This window comes from Papio anubis, chromosome 8 (genome assembly GCF_008728515.1).
Source record: "Papio anubis isolate 15944 chromosome 8, Panubis1.0, whole genome shotgun sequence".
Classification (NCBI taxonomy): domain Eukaryota; kingdom Metazoa; phylum Chordata; class Mammalia; order Primates; family Cercopithecidae; genus Papio; species Papio anubis.
In genome coordinates, this window is record NC_044983.1 from 36948200 (window position 1) to 36965309 (window position 17110).

The following is a 17110-nucleotide window of genomic DNA, read 5'->3' on the forward strand; positions in this document are numbered from 1 at the left end:
AAAAAAGATCCTAGAAATTTAAAAAAATTATCTTGATTCAAGAGTTTGCCTGGATTTTGCTTTCAGTAAGGGTTAAGAAAGCATGAAAAGGCGTGCCATTCCCACTTCTGCTTCCCAGTGGGGGATGCCTGGGGAGTCAGGGAGAGCCCCTTGCCATCCTCTGAGCTCTTTAGAGTTGTAATACTCAAGAAAGATACTTCTTTATGCAGGACCTTCACAGCAGGCCTCCTTTCTAGAAGGTGGCCTAGAAATAGACATTAAAATGTAAAATATGCAACTCCTTTGCCCAGGCATCTCTCTACTTCTGGGAATTTATCTTAAGAAAATAATCAAGAAGAATGTCTGTTTTTGACTTGTTTAAAATAGCAAAGACATGAAAACAGCTTAAATATCCATTTACATGGTATTGATTTTTAAAAATGGAAGTTTTGGGCTGGGTGCAGCGGCTCACGCCTGTAATCCCAGGACTTTGGGAGGCCGAGGCGGGCAGATCACAAGGTCAGAAGTTTGAGACCAGCCTGAACAACATGGTGAAACCCTGTCTCTACTAAAAATACAAAAATTAGCTGGGTGTGGTGGGGAGGGGCGCCAGTAATCCCAGCAACCCAGGAGGCTGAGGCAGGAGAATAGCTTGAACCTGGGAGGCAGAGGTTGCAGTGAGCCAAGATCACGCCACTGCACTCTAGCCTGGGTGACACAGCAAGACTCTGCCTCAAAAATAAATAAATAAACAAACAAATAAATAAATAAAGGGGCCAGGCGCAGTGACTCACGCCTGTAATCCCAGCACTTTGGGAGGCCAAGGTGGGTGGATCACCTGAGGTCAGGGGTTCGAGACCAGCCTGGCCAGCATGGAGAAACCCCATCTCTACTAAAAAAATTAGTCGGGCGTGGTGGCGCATGCCTGTAATCACAGCTACTCGGAAGGCTGAGGTAGGAGAATTGCTTGAACCTGGGAGATGGAGGTTGCAGTGAGCCAAGATTGTGCCATTGCACTCCAGACTGGGCAAGAAGAGTGAAACTCCATCTCAAAAAAAAAAAAAAGGAAATTTTATTCAATGAAAACATTAAGTAAGCATTTATTAAAAATTATGGCTCAAATCTACATGTATAACCATCAACAGTTATCCTGTGAGAAGACTGTCAAAGTATAACGAGTGTTTCAGGACAGTATATTTGAATGACCAAATTCATGTATGTTACATTTATATTTACATACACATTAAAACTCAGGAAGGGTATAAACCAGCCTATTATAGTGGTGATATTTGGGAAAGGGATTATGAGCAGATATTGGGTGTTTACTTCAATATTTCTTTCTATATTATATGAATTTTTAAATAGATCTGATATTTCAGATTTGAAAAAAAGTCCTTGCATCTTTTTTGTAGGCTTGAAAAAAAAATTAATAAATGGCTTGAGAAGTAGCTGATTTGAGAGTAAATAATGTGACAAGAGCGATACCAGAGAAGAGAAGGTGTCTGGATGGTTGGCATAATTAAAATCAATATGGATTGTAAGAAAATAATTATATTCACTGTACGGTATTTTTGAAGATTGCTTCTATCAAACCTACAACTTGTGAGTAAAGCTAAATGTGTAATATTCACACAAATGTTATGAGGATGATTCATGTTGCTCCTCCCTCTGGCTCCCTCTGGCTGCTTTAGGCTTGGGGGGTCCCCTGTGAAGTTGGAGCTGAGCGGGATCTAGGACTCAGACAGTGCTCACTGGCTCTGTCTGCCAGTGACACATTTCAAGAGGACAGATCCCACAGTGAACTCAGTTGGCTGGTGGCTCCTGAGAAATGTGCCACTCCAGTCCTTTGCCAGGTTCTTGTCTTGGCACCAGCAGACACCTTCGCCCCATACCTCAACAAGCAGGTATTTAATTGGACACTTAGTACATGCCCCGCTGAGCTGAGGACATAGATCTGAAGGGAAAGAAGCATGGTTGGCCTCAAAGAGCCTGTAACTACCCACTTCTAGGGTGTGGGCAGAGCTGGCAATGTTAGAGCTGCAGTTCACATAGCAGGCTGCTGGCCAACCTGTCCATTACTGATTCAAGAGTGGTGAGGTGGGGGCAGCACTGGTGAGGATGATACCTATCCTAGAGATGATTAAGTTGGGATGACATGGTTTCCCATGCTGGCTCAACTTTGAATAGCTGTGTGGCTATCTCACTCCTTGGTGGAGGCACCGGAGCTGTGATTTCTGAGGCAAGGATGTGGTCCCACTGGGAATTGGAATGTCTGAGGTCGTTTGAGGCCGCGTGGTGACTAAAAGCAGGGGTGATGGAGACTGACCAGCTGGGGTTTGATTCCTGGCTCTGCTGTTTACGAACTGTGTGGTTTTGGGCAAGTGACATAAGCATTAAGCTCTAATTTCTTCACTTGTTGAAAGAAAAAAAGGAATAACAACAGCATGAGGTCATATAGGTGAAGCACTTTGCATCAAATTTAGTCTGTTTAATAACTTTTTCATGTCAGCATCATTGTGCCTATTTTACAGAAAGGGAAACTGAAGCTTATGAAAAAGGTGATATCTAACTCCAAAGCTCAAGCTCTTGCTTCTACTTCTGTATTTCTACTTCAACCTCTATCCCAACTTCATTCTGACACCCACTCCTTCTCCTGTCTAGACCCCTGAACGTGTCTCCTGTCCCACCCCTCTATACTCCGTGCATGACTGTACAAGGCTGTAGTCTATACGACTATACCATCTTATTCAACCTGCTTTTACATTGTGTGTAAAAGACAAGCTTGAACTCTGGTGCCCTTGAACAGGGCATAATTAAGAGACTAGAGAGAAGTGTTGGGGGGAGTCCAAAAACGAGAGTGAGAATAAAATGATGGCTTGAGAGCGATGACTTCTAAAAAACAGAGGAACAATAGCATGTGTGGCACTGAAGATTCAGGAGAAATGGGGGGGGGGGGGGGCGGGGGAAGGCTGTGTTTTCTGAATGGAATGGGAGCCTGGAGGACTGGATTCTGAGGAGCCTCCCATTACCTCGGCTTGGGAGAGAACGGGTAGGTGTGAAGTGGACAAGGAAAACCAGGTGTCCTGGAGCACCGTGCAGGTAAGGTGTGCCCTGAGAAGGGGAGTGCTCAGCAGACCAAGGACAGGTAGAGGCACTGACAGAAAGGGCACAAGGCTGGAGTCTAGTGGCATCACATCCCCAGCATTGGAAGATCCTAAATTCTAGGGTCACACGGGGATATCTGCATGGGGAATAAGGTGTTATGAATGGATTATTTTTACATCTCAGACTTGTCAGGATTTTATTTCGGAGCTTGATTCTTCCATTTTCTTCTGTTTCTTCTGTCGTGTATTCATTTTCTCTGATGTCATGTAAGCGAGGACCTCTCTAGGAAAGGAATATACAAATTGGCTTCCTGTCCAGGGATTCATACATATATAGCCATTATTTTTTAAAATAAAGATTGTTCAGAAAGTTTAAAAACACCTGCTCTTAAACTGGCCTGCATGTGTGGTTGAGGACAGTTCCCAGATGAAGGAGTCGTGCCGAAGGGGAGGATCATGGTGCAGGAGAGAGGCCTCTCGAAAATCAGTAGGCAGGGGATGGAGGTGAAAGGGTGCATCTCGGAGCCGTTGGCTTGATTGGAGGAGGGTTTTACTGGGAAGGCAGGCATGGCTATGGGGTTTATAGAGGCTTAGGGTAGTGTTTGACTTCACCCCTTCTCACTGTGTGCTGGTGTGAGAGCCTCAATTTCCTCTTTAAGTAGAGATCATAGTAACTTATACAAAGCAACTGACCCATGGTTGGGTGGAGACTAGCTACTCAACAAGAACAGGCTGGGCACTGTGACTCACAATTGTAATGGCAGCACTTTGGGAGGCCAAGATAGGATGATCGCTCAAGCCCTGGAGTTCAAGACCAGCCTGGGCATTATAGTGAGACCCTTTCTCTACAAAACAATTGTTTTTTTTAAAGTAGTCAAGTGTAGTGGCATGTGACTATAGTCCCAGTTACTTGGGAGGCTGGGGTGAGAAGATCACTTAAGCCTGGGTGGTGGAGGCTGCAGTGAGTCATGATTGTGTCACTAGACTCTAGATTGAGTGATAGTGACACCCTGCCTCAAAAAAAAAAAAAAAAAAAAAAAAGACTGCTGGCTTTCCTCCCTTTTAGAGGATTCTCCAAGGCCAGGGTATCTGTGTGGCAAAAATTTTGCCTCCTGAAATGCTTGAAAACCAATGAATAGTTAGTCAAACTGCAACATTGCCAGCGTCCTCCCCTGCAAACTCCTGCTTTCTGGCAAGGCCTACCTGGTTGACTTCTTTCTGGGCAGGTGTGATGGCAGGCAGCAGATGGCCGAGTTATTTTTAGCAACCTGCAGAGGATGACGTATGTGACTCCCAAGGCCACATACCTGGACCCATGCTTATCAGACATATGTGCACAGATTCAGGGTGCAGTGAAGAAGAAACTTCAGTAGGATGATGTCAGGAAAGCCCACTTCCTGGGCCAGACAAAGCCTTAGCCGGACACAGAGGTTGAGGTCCCAGACTTTGGAAGTTGGTTTCTGAAGGTGCCACCTTCTCACATGGCTCTGTGGCTTCACACGTGCCGTCTCCCCCTACACTGCTTGTTCTTACATCCTGATTGGTGATTTCCTACCAATCTTCTCAAACCTTTTCCTGATACCTTCAGGCAGAATTCAACACCTCATGTGGGCTGCCAAATCCTCTGTCACAGTTGTTAACACAGACTACTGCAATCATGTGCTTTTTTTTTTTTTTTTGAGGTGGGAGTCTCACTGTGTCACCCAGTCTGGAGTGCAGCTGTGGGATCTTGGCTCACTGCAAGCTCCGTCTCCCGGGTTCACACCATTCTCCTGCCTCAGCCTCCCGAGTAGCTGGGACTACAGGCGCCTGCCACCATGCCCGGCTAATTTTTTTCTATTTTTAGTAGAGACGAGGTTTCACCATGTTAGCCAGGATGGTCTCGATCTCTTGACCTCGTGATCTACCAGTCTCAGTCTTCCAAAGTGCTGAGATGACAGGGGTGAGCCACTGTGCCACGCCAATCATCTACTTCTTAAACCAAACTGAGACCTTGCTGGGGCCAGGGGCCGTGCCTCATTCGTGTGTGTAGTGCCAGGACGTTGCACAGTACTTGGTAGATGGTGGGTGTTGATGAATGAATACATTACATAAATTTGTCAATTTTGTGACATCTTTTCCTTTCTCTCAGCCCCCAGAAAGTGCTCTACGATTTTGCATTAATTTCTTTTTAAGTGAAAATGAATTTGAACTGCTTTTGTTTCAAGAATTTCACAGCCACCCACTGAAGCCGCTGGAGATCTGAGGAATCCCAAAGACAAGAATGGGAATCTCTCCCTTACCCTCAGGTTAGGAGATGATTGTCCCAGACTTCTGTGTGGTTATCAGGATTGGGGTAACCCAAGGTGGGTGTTTGGGCTCAGAAAACAATACCCCCCCAAAATGAAGGCCTCAGAAGCAAAACTTTTCCTCTGGCCCTCTCCTGTCCCCCTGGCTCTGCCTCTCATTCTCCCCTGAGGCTGGCCAGAGAAACTAGAATCCCTCTTTTCCATGGGGATCATAGAAACCGGAACCCATTTTCCCCAAAGCCAGCCATAAAGCCTAAAAATGTTACTTTAATGTCCCCTCTGCTTTTCTGTGTAAAAACTCACCATGAAAAATTATCTGATCGAGCTTGTTTGACAGCAGGGCAGAAGACCTCCTTTCCAGAGAGGGTCCTGCCCCACACCCAGAAGGAAGTGCTGCTCAGAGAGGCCAAGAAGATTCTAGACAGATAGGCTTTGCTGGGTGTCCCCAGTCAGTCCATCAGGATGGACTTTTTGTCCAATCATATTTCTACATGGCTGTCCATACTTCGTTGAACTTAAGCATAAAAGTGGACAATATCCCCTGTATCTTTGGGTCTTCATTCTGAAGGCTCCCTTGTATACACGTTAAATAAATTTACATGTCTTTTTTCCAATTGATCTCCCTTTTGTGAGTTGATTTTTCAGAGAACCTTCAGAAGGCCAAGGGTTTCCCTTGGCCCCTAGGTGGGGGTAACCCAAACATCATGTTGTCAGCTGAGCGCTGGGCCTGACCTGCCCTTGACGGAAGTGCCTGTCTTGGATTGACCGTTGGACCTGCCCTGGACGGAAGTGTCTGCCCTGGGTTGGCTGCTGGACTTGCCCTTGACAGAAGTGCCTGCCCTTGATTGGCTGCTGTGGGCTGGCTGGGCTGGGGCTTCCACAGAAGAGCTGCCTTCTTGAAGGGTTAAAGCACCAGCTCCAGGAAATCAGGGTCAACCCGGGATCTCCCATTAGGATTCAAGTGATAGTCTAACCTGCTGCGCCTCCTCCATCATGGGCTTGATGAACACTGACTGGATTTGTGCAGGCATGGTGGCTCACGCCTGTAACCCCAACACTTTGGGAGGCCGAGGTGGGCGGATCACGAGGTCAGGAGATCGAGACCACGGTGAAACCCCGTCTCTACTAAAAATACAAAAAATTAGCTGGGCACGGCGGCGGGTGCCTGTAGTCCCAGCTACTCAGGAGGCTGAGGCAGGAGAATGGCGTGAACCCAGGAGGCAGAGCTTGCAGTGAGCTGAGATTGCGCCACTACACTCCAGCCTGGGTGACAGAGCAAGACTAGGTTTCAAAAAAAAAAAAAGAACACTGACTAGATTTGAATGCCCAAAAGTCTGGGACTGGCTCTTTTTCCCTCAGGGACCTCATGGGGAGGCCCTATCAGTGTCCAGCAAATCAAAGTAGAGTGACTGGCGGTAGCCCTCAGCTGTGTTTGGAGGCCTTCACTCTGGACTGGTGTGGCACTTCTGTTCTGGTTGCTAGCTAGTCGGTCATCCTATGGATCGAGGATAGACTGACTCGGTCTTCATTGCCTCTTGGGGAGAGGGGTGGTCAGGATTTTCTGGAGTTAGAGTTTTAAAGATGCCCCAGGGAAGATGCCTGGAGAAACAGTTGTCAGAGGCGTGCAAACCAGAGCAACTCCATCTTGAATAGGAGCTGGGTAAAATGAGGCTGAGACCTACTGGGCTGGATTCCCAGACGGTTAAGGCATTCTAAGTCACAGGATGAGATAGAAGATCAGCACAAGATACAGGTCATAAAGACCTTGCTGATAAAACAGATTGCAGTAAGGAAGCCAGCCAAAACCCACCAAAACCAAGATGGCGACGAGTGTGACCTCTGGTCATCCTCACCGCTACACTCCCTCCCACCAGTGCCATGACAGTTTACAGATGCCATGGCAATATCAATTTACCCTATATGGTCTAAAAAGGAGAGGCATGAATAATCCACCCCTTATTTAGCATATCATCAAGAAATAACCATAAAAATGGGCAACTGGCAGCCCTCAGGGCTACTCTATCTATGGAGTAGGCATTCTTTTATTCTTCTGCTTTTATTTTTTTATTTTGAGACGGGGTTTTGCTCTTGTTTCCCAGGCTGGAGTGCAATGGCGCGATCTCGGCTCACTGCAACCTCTGCCTCCTGGGTTCAAGTGATTCTCCTGCCTCAGCCTCCGGAGTAGCTGCGATTACGGGCATGTGTCACCACGCCTGGCTAAGTTTTTGTATTTTGTGTAGAGATGGGGTTTCTCCATATTGGTCAGGCTGGTCTCAAACCCCCGACCTCTTGTGATCCACCCGCCTCGGCCTCCCAAAGTGCTGGGATTACAGGCATGAGCCACCGCACCTGGCCCTATTCTTTTACTTTCTTAATACATCTGCTTTCACTTTACTCTATGGATTTGCCCTGAATTCTTTCTTGTGCGAGATCCAATAACCCTCTCTTGGGGTCTGGATCAGGACCGCTTTCCTGTAACACACTGACCATTTTAAGGAGAGGGCATGCAGATTACAAGTATGGGAAGAAAAATAAGAACTCAGCCCTAACCTAGACTCTGAAGGAGGCTCCTTGTGACGGTCTTGGAGCCTGATTTTGCAGAGCCTGGTTCTCACTAGGGCACTACCGCCTGGGGCATGGGGACGTACCTGAAGTACTATCCTTGGATTTTCCTCATTGCATCAACAAACTGAGATACCAGAAGCTCTGAGAACATGTTACTTCAGAGGTTGAAATTATAGACTCATAGCAGTCAAATCGGCTATTTGCTGTAATAACTATTCTGGTGTGGTTGGAAAAGCCTAGTAAATGTTGCCCTTGTTTGAAATCTTCCCCTGATCCCCACCCTGCCACCTCCCCAGTGCTGAACAGGTTGGGAGGCAGAGTGACTATTTTCTGTTTGTTTGTGTTTCAGAGTCAAGCTGTCTGGAACTACTGTCTGGAAGAGCATCTTCCCCATCCCAGCAACTGTACCCCTCAATCAGGAACTGTTACTGAACCCAGGGCTGCCTGGATAAACATTTATAAGACCCAGAGGGATCATTAGTGGAGGGTAGAGGATGTCTTTGCTTGAATGTCCGACAGTCACCATAAGTCCAAAACTGAATTCACCCTTTGCCCTTTAACTTATAGAAATTCAAATGAGGCAAGGGTGAGGAGAGAGAACAACTTAAACCAGTGGTTCTCAACCTTGTCTGCACCTTAGAATTCAGATACCTAGGCTGTTCTCTAGAAGGATGGAATCAGAATCTCTGGGGGTGGAACCCAGGCATCTGTATTTTTCAAAGTTCCCCAGGTGATTCCAATGTGCAGCCAAGGTTGAGAATCATAGACTCAAACTTGCTTGGAGTTCCTGCTAGTCATTCTACCTATGGCTGAAAACCCTGGGGTGAAGGAGTGGAAGACCTGATTCTTCTATCTCTGTGGAGTTCCTTGTGTTTTTCCTGTAATGAGCATCTCTCCATGCTGAGTGTGATTTTTGGGGTTTAAGATCTGTATTTCAGCTGAGAGCAGTGGCATGCACCTATAACCCCAGCTGCTTAGGAGGCTGAGGCAGGAGGATTGCTTGAGCTCAGGAATTCAAGGCTGCAGTGAGATTATGCCACTGTATTCCATCCTGGGTGACAGAGCAAGACCCTGACTTAAAAAAAAAAAAGTCTGCATTTCACATATAACAAGCTCTTGGAACTTCATCTGATTCAACCAAACCTGTGATGATCTCTACTGTACATTATGGATAATTTAAGGGATTTTCAAGTGCAATGTTGGCCATATGAAATTTTGCTTTCATCCAAACTTTCAAGCCTAAGCCCTGCATGACAACCCTGCCTTCCTTTTTTCAGTGGACAGTTAGCCATTCCCCAGTGGCTCTGCTGGCAATCCAGGCAATTGTCACCCTCCTACATTCCCTCAGCTCCTACCTTGGTCCTCAGATCTTCCCAATCTTCCTCTATATTCTCTGCACGTGCTTCAGGTGAGTACTTCATCTCGAATCTATTATCATAACCTCCTAACTGGCGCCCCTGTCCCCAGCCTCTTTCCCCCCGATTCCATCATCTGCCTGCCTTCTGGTGAACAAGGCAGATACAAATTGCCATGTAGTCCTCTGCTTACAGTTCTTCAGAAGTTTGTGATTGCTTTCCCAAGGAAGTTGAAACTTCTTTTTTTTTTTTTTTTTTTGAGACGGAGTTTCGTTCTTGTTGTCCAGGCTGGAGTGCAATGACGCGATCTCGGTTCCCTACAACCTCCACCTCTCGGGTTCAAGAGATTCTCCTGCCTCAGGCTCCCAAATAGCTGGGATTATAGGCGCCCGCTACCACGCCTGGCTACTTTTTGTATTTTTAGTAGAGATGGGGTTTCACCATGTTGGCCAGGCTGGTCCCGAACTCCTGGTCTCAGGTGATCCACCCGCCTCGGCCTCCCAAAGTGCTGGGATTACAGGCGTGAGCCGCTGTGCCCGGCCAGGAGTTGAAACTTCTTGACATGACCTCCAGTGCTCTGATGGCCAAACACCTTTGCAGCCTCATCTCCCTTCACGTCCCGTTAAGGACCTACATTCCAACCACATAGAAGGTGCTTTCCTTCAAGCCTTTGCTTATGTGCTCTCCTCCACTGGGTATGCCTTTCCTTTTCCTGGTGGGCTACTTCTTTTTTAAAAAACGTTTTATTTATTTATTTTTAGAGCCAGGGTCTTGCTCTGTCACCCAGGCTGGAATGTAGTGGTGTGATCATGTCTTACTGCAGCTTCAAACTCCTGGGCTCAAGTGATCCTTCTGCCTTAGCCCCTGAGTAGCTGGGATTCCAACTGCATACCACCATGCTCAGCTGATTTTTTTTTTTTTCTTTTTAAGACAGGGTCTCTGTCTGTCACCTAGGGTGAAGTGCGGTGGCACAATCAGGGCTCACTGCAGCCTTGACCTTCCCAGTGCAGGTGATCCTCCCACCTCAGCCTCCCAAGTAGCTGGGACCACAGGTGTGTGCCACCATACCAGGCTATTTTTTGTTAGTTTTTGTAGAGACAGAGTTTCACCATGTTGCCCACACTGGTTTTGAACTTCTGGCTTCAAGTCATCCTCCTGCCTTGGCCTCCCAAAATGCTGGAATTGCAGGTGTAAGCTGCTGTGCCTGGTCACTGGTTAGGCTACTTCTAACTTGTCTTTTTCTTTATAGCCAGTCTATGTGTCCCATCCTCCCCTTTCTCCAGGCTGCATCAGGTGCCTGCTGACCGTGCCCCTCCTCTGTGTGTGGCCAGAACATCCAAGGCCCTCAACCCAAATGATGAGTACTGATTCTCCCAACTATGTTGTGAACTCTACATTCAGGGCAGGAGCTGGGTCTTACCTTTCACTGCACCCTTGGGGCTTGCACGATGCCTAGACTAAAGGAAGCCTTTGTATCCAATGCCTGAACTTGCTCCAATATTCCCCAACCTTTTACCTCCTTTTGCTGATTGGAGACCTGGTTCTGACCTGCTTGGCTTGTGCAAAGCTCTGAGAGAGGAAAAATTTGGCTTGGCCCCCTCCCGATGGAATCTTTCCATTCCAAAGTTGTTTCTCCTTTCTTTGAGTCTCCTTTTAACCGTTCCCAATTCCCTCATTCCCAGGAACTCTTAAATTCTTTCTCCCCTTATCAAAATACTCTTTCAGAATAAGTACATTCGCTTTGGAATACAACTGCTGTTTCCTTTCCCAGGCTTATATGTATTTTAGCAGAAAAAATTCAAAGGAATTAATTTCTAATTGTGGAAATTACAGGCCATAGGAGGAGAAGGCGGAGGAAAAAATTGAGGGTGAATCAGCCTTCTGCAGACTTTCTTCAAAGACTTTCATGCATCCTCTTTGATTAGAGGATTGGAAAAGGGCGAAGCTTACCCATCTTCCGCAGGCGGCCAGAAGAACAAAGAAAAGAGAGATTTTTCAAGCGTGGTTTCTCTCTTGGCTCATTCCACACATCTCCCTGTGGGGATTCTACTTAGGGAAGGTGTGTCCCAGGGTTTGCCAAAGATGGAGACAATCGGAAGTATCACAGCAAAAGGGGAGGAATCAGAAATCTCCAACTCCTGGGCTCATGTGATCCTCCCATCTCAGCCTCCCAAGTAGCTGGGATTACAGGTGCATGCCCCCACACCCGACTAAATTTTTTAATCTGTTCTTTTTTGTTTTTTGTTTTTTGTTTTTGTAGAGACAGGGTCTTGCTATGTTGCCCAGGCTGGTCTTGAACTCCTGGGCTTAAGCGGTCCTTCCAACTTGGCATCCCAAAGTGCTGGGATTACAGTCATGAACCACCAAGCCCAGCCTTCTCTATATTCTCTTACACTTTGCTTAAACCCCCTAATTCCTTATTAGGATTTCATCCCTTTGTCTCAAGACGCTGTCTCTTGTGAGGATGCAAATATCCTAACATCCTCCTCAGTCTTTTTGCTGGTGTATGCTTGCTGGATGCTAATTGGGGCAGGTTTTCACCAAAAAGGGGCAGAGGGAGGGTGGAGTCAGCTGGGCAGTAGGTGGGAACAGGTGGCTGAAAGGGTGTGTGGGGATCATGAAGGTCAAATTTCATACTTTCCCACCAGCCTCTAGCAGTGATCCTAGTTTCTGAAACCCAGCCAGGAGATCTGGGCTGGTGGAAGATATTTGTACCGATTCCAAATGTGAGGGGCCATTTTTGAAATTGTAGCTTGGATGCTGAAATGTTATAATTTCCAGGCCATTTGGATGATTTATGGGGTCAATATATCATTTGAAATGGAAACTATTCCAGAACATCCAGGCTGCTCGGTGACCAGCCCTGGGGTAGTGGATGACAGCGGGTCCCTCTGATAGTGGCCGTCTGCTGACCCGTCGAATCCTTTATTCTGTAAGCATGTAGTGGATGGGGGGAGCGTGGACACCAGCGGTCCTGTCCTGGTCAGTGTGACCCTCCTCCCAGCTCAGACCATGGCTCAGCCCTAACAGGAACCATTGCTCCCCCAAGAGTTCAGCAAAATGGGTGAGAATCCAGGAGCTTCTCTGCTGTCCTTGTCTTGTGGTCTCATTATGAGTTTTTCTTTTGTGGGAAGGAAAAGAAGAAAAGAGGGAGCGAATAAAGGATTGGGTGGGGCAAGAAACCAGCAAAACACAAATAGAGAAGGGATACACTAACCAGAACCCCTTTTGAACTTCTTGGAAGAGACCTCCAATGTCTGGTTTTCTGCAAACAGCCTGGGACCAGCCTGAAGTCTATTTTGCATTTCTTGGGGGAAAGGCAGGGGTTCTCCAGTTTTCTAGTAGAGAGGGGTAGAATATAAGACATTATGAAACATTATGAAATGTCCCACGTTTCTATCTAAGTCTCTCCTACACTTGGAGGCCTGAGGAAGGTCTGTATACCCCCTCACACCCTCGCTGACAGATTCCATCTCTCATAAAGAGGGTAGTACTAAGTCACTCTGCACACACGCACAAGCCAGTCTTGCCTCCTGAGCTCGTCTCGCACTTGCTGGCAGGATTAGGGTCTATCCCTCTTCATTCTCCCCTGTGGTGCCTAACGGGCTGTGCATGTAGCAGATGCTCAGTAAACTTGGCCATGGCCTTATTAGCTTTGTGGCAGCTGCAGAGGCTTTGATTTTGAAGCTAGGAAGGACCTCCTATCACATGATCCATGCTTTCTTCAGCGCAGGGAGGCTGTGTGATTGTATTCAGGTGGGAGCTGTGCTGTCGAGTCCACCTGTGTTTCCGTGTGACCTTGGTAGAGGTACCTTGTTTTTTTGCCATGTCCCTTCCCTGCCCCGCAACCTGCGCCGCACACCCAGGCTCTCCCATCTGTACACAAAATGCTCTAGATTCTGGGATGAAACATAGTCCTGTCCAGGTGCAAATGATTGCTCCTTTATTACTGCAGACATCCTCCCTTTTTCCTTTTAAGTAGTCTTTGAAATTAAACTAAAAAGGAAATATTTGCACAGAGATTTCCCCAAGGCCATTTTCAATACACCTGGTAATCAGCACCGACTTTCAAAAGCATGGTTATTATTGCCTTAAAATTATTGCATCATTTGACCAAAACCCTCTTGTGAATGTTTCTGATGAAAATTTTTTATTGAAAATGTTATTTAATGAGGCAATTTTCCTCTCTTCATCGGAGGGGCAGAGCTACCTCACCGTGGCTGTTTATTTAAATGGTGGGAGACTTCCTTGACTACATGACACATTTTTCTTCTGAGGGCCTTCTGATGGTCTCTGTTTGCATCTAGGGTGAAATTGAGGCACTGAGGATGGGGTGGAAGTTACTGTTAAGGTCTTCACCTTAACACCAATCCTACAGTGACCAGTCCTGGAATAAGGAAAGGACCTAGGTGTCCTGAATCACCCTTTGCTTTTTAGGTAAGTACCTTTGGAAAAATTATAATAGAGGAGAGATCTATCTATCTTTACCAACCTCACCCCGCGTCATCCTTAGAAAGGGTGTTTGGTAACTATGGTAGATCTTGTTAACTTTTGACTTTGTAGTATTTTTCATTTCATTTTTTTTTCAAGTAGCATTGCAATGTCCTTTTGGGGAATTTCCTGTTTTCTACTGGACACTGGGTCAGTTGTGATCATTAATCAGATGCCTGCTGTTCCGTAGGCAAAAAGCAGGCACTTTAGTGAGGCCGTTGGGCTGCCTGTACTTATTGGTAATATTTTCACAGAACTCTCATTAAACTGGATTATTTGATGTCAGCTTAGCATTACCAAATTTAGCAAATAAAAATGCAGCACCCCAGTTAAATTTGAATTTCAAATGAACAACTAATAATTTTTAATTTTTACTTTAATTTTTAATTTTTAGAGACAAGGTCTTGCTGTGTTGCCCAGGCTGGAGTACAGTGGCATGATCATAGCTCACTGCAGCCTCGATCTCCTGGGCTCAAGCAGTCCTCCTGCCTCAACCTCCTGGGTTGCTGTGCAAGTGCAAGATACCACACCCAGGTAATTTTTTCATTTTTTGGAGAGATGGGGTCTTGCTATGTTGCCCAGGCTGGTCTCAAACTCCTGGGCTCAAGCAATCCTCCTGCCTTGGCCTCCAAAAGTGTTAGGATTACCATTGCGAGCCACTGTGCCTGACCCAACTAATAATTTTTAAGTGTAAGTATATCCACCAAATTGCACAGGCTATACTTATGCTACAAAAGTATTTATTGTTTATCTGCAATTCAAATTTAACTGGGCATCATGCATCTTATCTGCCTACCCTATCTTTATGCTGAGACACACTCACTCTTGGGAAATGTTTAGCCATTGTTGCAGCAGCAAAAAGAAGCCCAAGCAACCCAGTGTTGCTACCACAGTTGTCTTACATGCAGACGTTGGGTGGGAACGGTGTCTATGTAGTCCTATGGCCCTTGTGAAAGACTAAAGGGGCAAACTCAAAACAAAACCATGTCCCTTCTTTTAGTAAAGGAGAAGCAGGCCAAGGACTCTGTGGATTTGGTCAAGTTCCACAACCAGAGGTGGAAATGATATAGAGGTTTAGAGCTGTGCTCCAGAATATGAGGTAAGGGATTTTTAGGAGCAAAAGACCCATTAGATGCCTATTAAAATGTTGGTCAATGAACCAGAATATTATGAATTTTCAGTTTTAGGGCAGCAGTGAGTGAAGCTGGGAGAATTCAGCTGGAGCTTAGGAAGCGAGAAGACTGAGAGAGGCCCCTGGTTGGTAGACAGTGCTGGGCAGGCTGGTCTGGGCTGTGGGAGAAAGCAGAGATGAAGCCCAACTGATGCTGGAGCCTCAGCCAGGGTCCACAGAGCTAGGCCTCTCCAGCGAGGCCTGTCACAGATGGGAGAGGTGGCCATTGGGCCAGATAGGGGGTGCTCAGCTTTGGATTGTGGGTATCCTCTGCAGATGTGTCTCCAGTTACCCAAAAGGCAGGGAAGACTTTCCTCCCACAACCCTCAGGGGACAGACTGCCCTGCCATCACATGGCGGGACACACTGCATTCACAGGAGTCTTTTCATTTTTTAAATTTATAATTGAAAAAAATAGAGACGAGGTCTCACTATGTTACCCAGGCTGGTCTTGAACTCCTGGCCCAAGCAACCCTCCTGCCTTGGCCTCCCGAAGTGCTGGGACTACAGGTGTGAGCCACCATGCCTGACCAGGAGTTTCAATCTGAAGGAGTCGGTGTCCCAACCTCGTTTGTTGTTCAAGGGTCAACTGTACATTCCCAGTATATTTATTTGGGGGGTTAAACATGTGTTTGCTTAATGTAAACATTTATTATAAACCCTTCTTTTGGAGATATCCTCAAAACCTGTAAGTGGCCTTGGCCTACCATGACTTCAGAGGGGCCTACCATTTAGGGGAGAGCCCCTGGGGACTTCTCCCAGCAATCCCACCTTCACTAAGTTGCTGAAAAACAGTCAAGAACCTGTCAGGTGTATGTTTGCGGCCAGCTAAGACCTGGTATGGTCTAGGCCCTCCCCAGTGACTCCCCCATATTTCTCTGCTTGCCAATGCCTGAAATTAAATTCTTAGACAAGGGAACACTTCTCTTTCAAGGTGGGGATGGTAAGGAAAGGGTGGAGGACTTCAGGCACCTGAAAATTGGATCCCAACTAGCGGGTACATATTTCAACAGAAAAAGGAGGCTGGATTCAGAACACAGATTTCAGAGTCTGTGTAAGTTACCCCAGGCTGTGCAGTGCAGCGGGGAATGCATAGACCTGAGGGCTCCACTCCCGGGCTTGGTCCTGGCTCTCTCATGTTCTAGCTGTGTGTCTTCATTCTAGTTACCTGACCTCTCTGTGCCCCAGTTTTCTTAGTGAAATGAGGATAACAAAATCTTCTTTATAGGTTTGTTATGAGGAACTAAATAATACATACATAAATACATGTATTTAATATATATATTAAGTATTTATGACACAGCCTGTCACAGAATAAGAGTTATGTTAGAGCCAGCTGTTAATATTTGACCCTGACTGTTCCTGTGAAGCTGTCTGCTTGGGTACTTCAGTCTGCAACTCTAAGGCCACCAGCTGGGTCTCATGTGATTTAAGAAGATTTGGGAGAGTTCGTTTTCTTCTTCTTCTTCCTTTTTTTTAACATGCTAACTCTCGATGAGGGAACACCATTCCCAGAAGATTTTTAATTAATTATCTCTGTAAAACCATGGCAAAATGCCTTCTGGGGCACTTGCATATTGATAGATCAAGAAACCCTGGGTCTCAGAATCAAATGCTGGGAAACTTTAGGCATCATTTCATTGGTAACATCCCAAGTCCCCCTTGGGTACTGGAGCGATGGCTGGGGCTGTGATAGCTTAGGAGACAGAGGTAGGATTCTGTGGGGCTGGGTTAGATTAGAGGTTCTTGCAGAGGGGAGAACCACGCCTAGGTCTAGGGCAGTGACTTCCAAAGCCTGGTCCCAGACCAGCAGCATCAGTCTTACCTGGGAACTTGTTACAGCTGCAAATTCTTGGGCCCATCCCAGACTGACTTAATTAGAAACTCTGGACTGGGCACGGTGGCTCACTCTTATGATCCCATCACTTTTAGAGGTTGAGGTGGGAGGATAACTTGAGGGCAGGAGTTTGAGACCAGCCTGGGCAACAACATAGTGAGACTACATTTCTACAACAAATGTTTAAAAATTAGCTAGGCATGGTGGTGCGTGCCTGTAGTCCCAGCTTCTTGGGAGGCTGAGGTGAAAAGATTGCTTGAGCCTGGAAGGTCCAGGCTGCAGTGAGCTTTGATCACACCACTGCACTCCAGCCTAGGTAA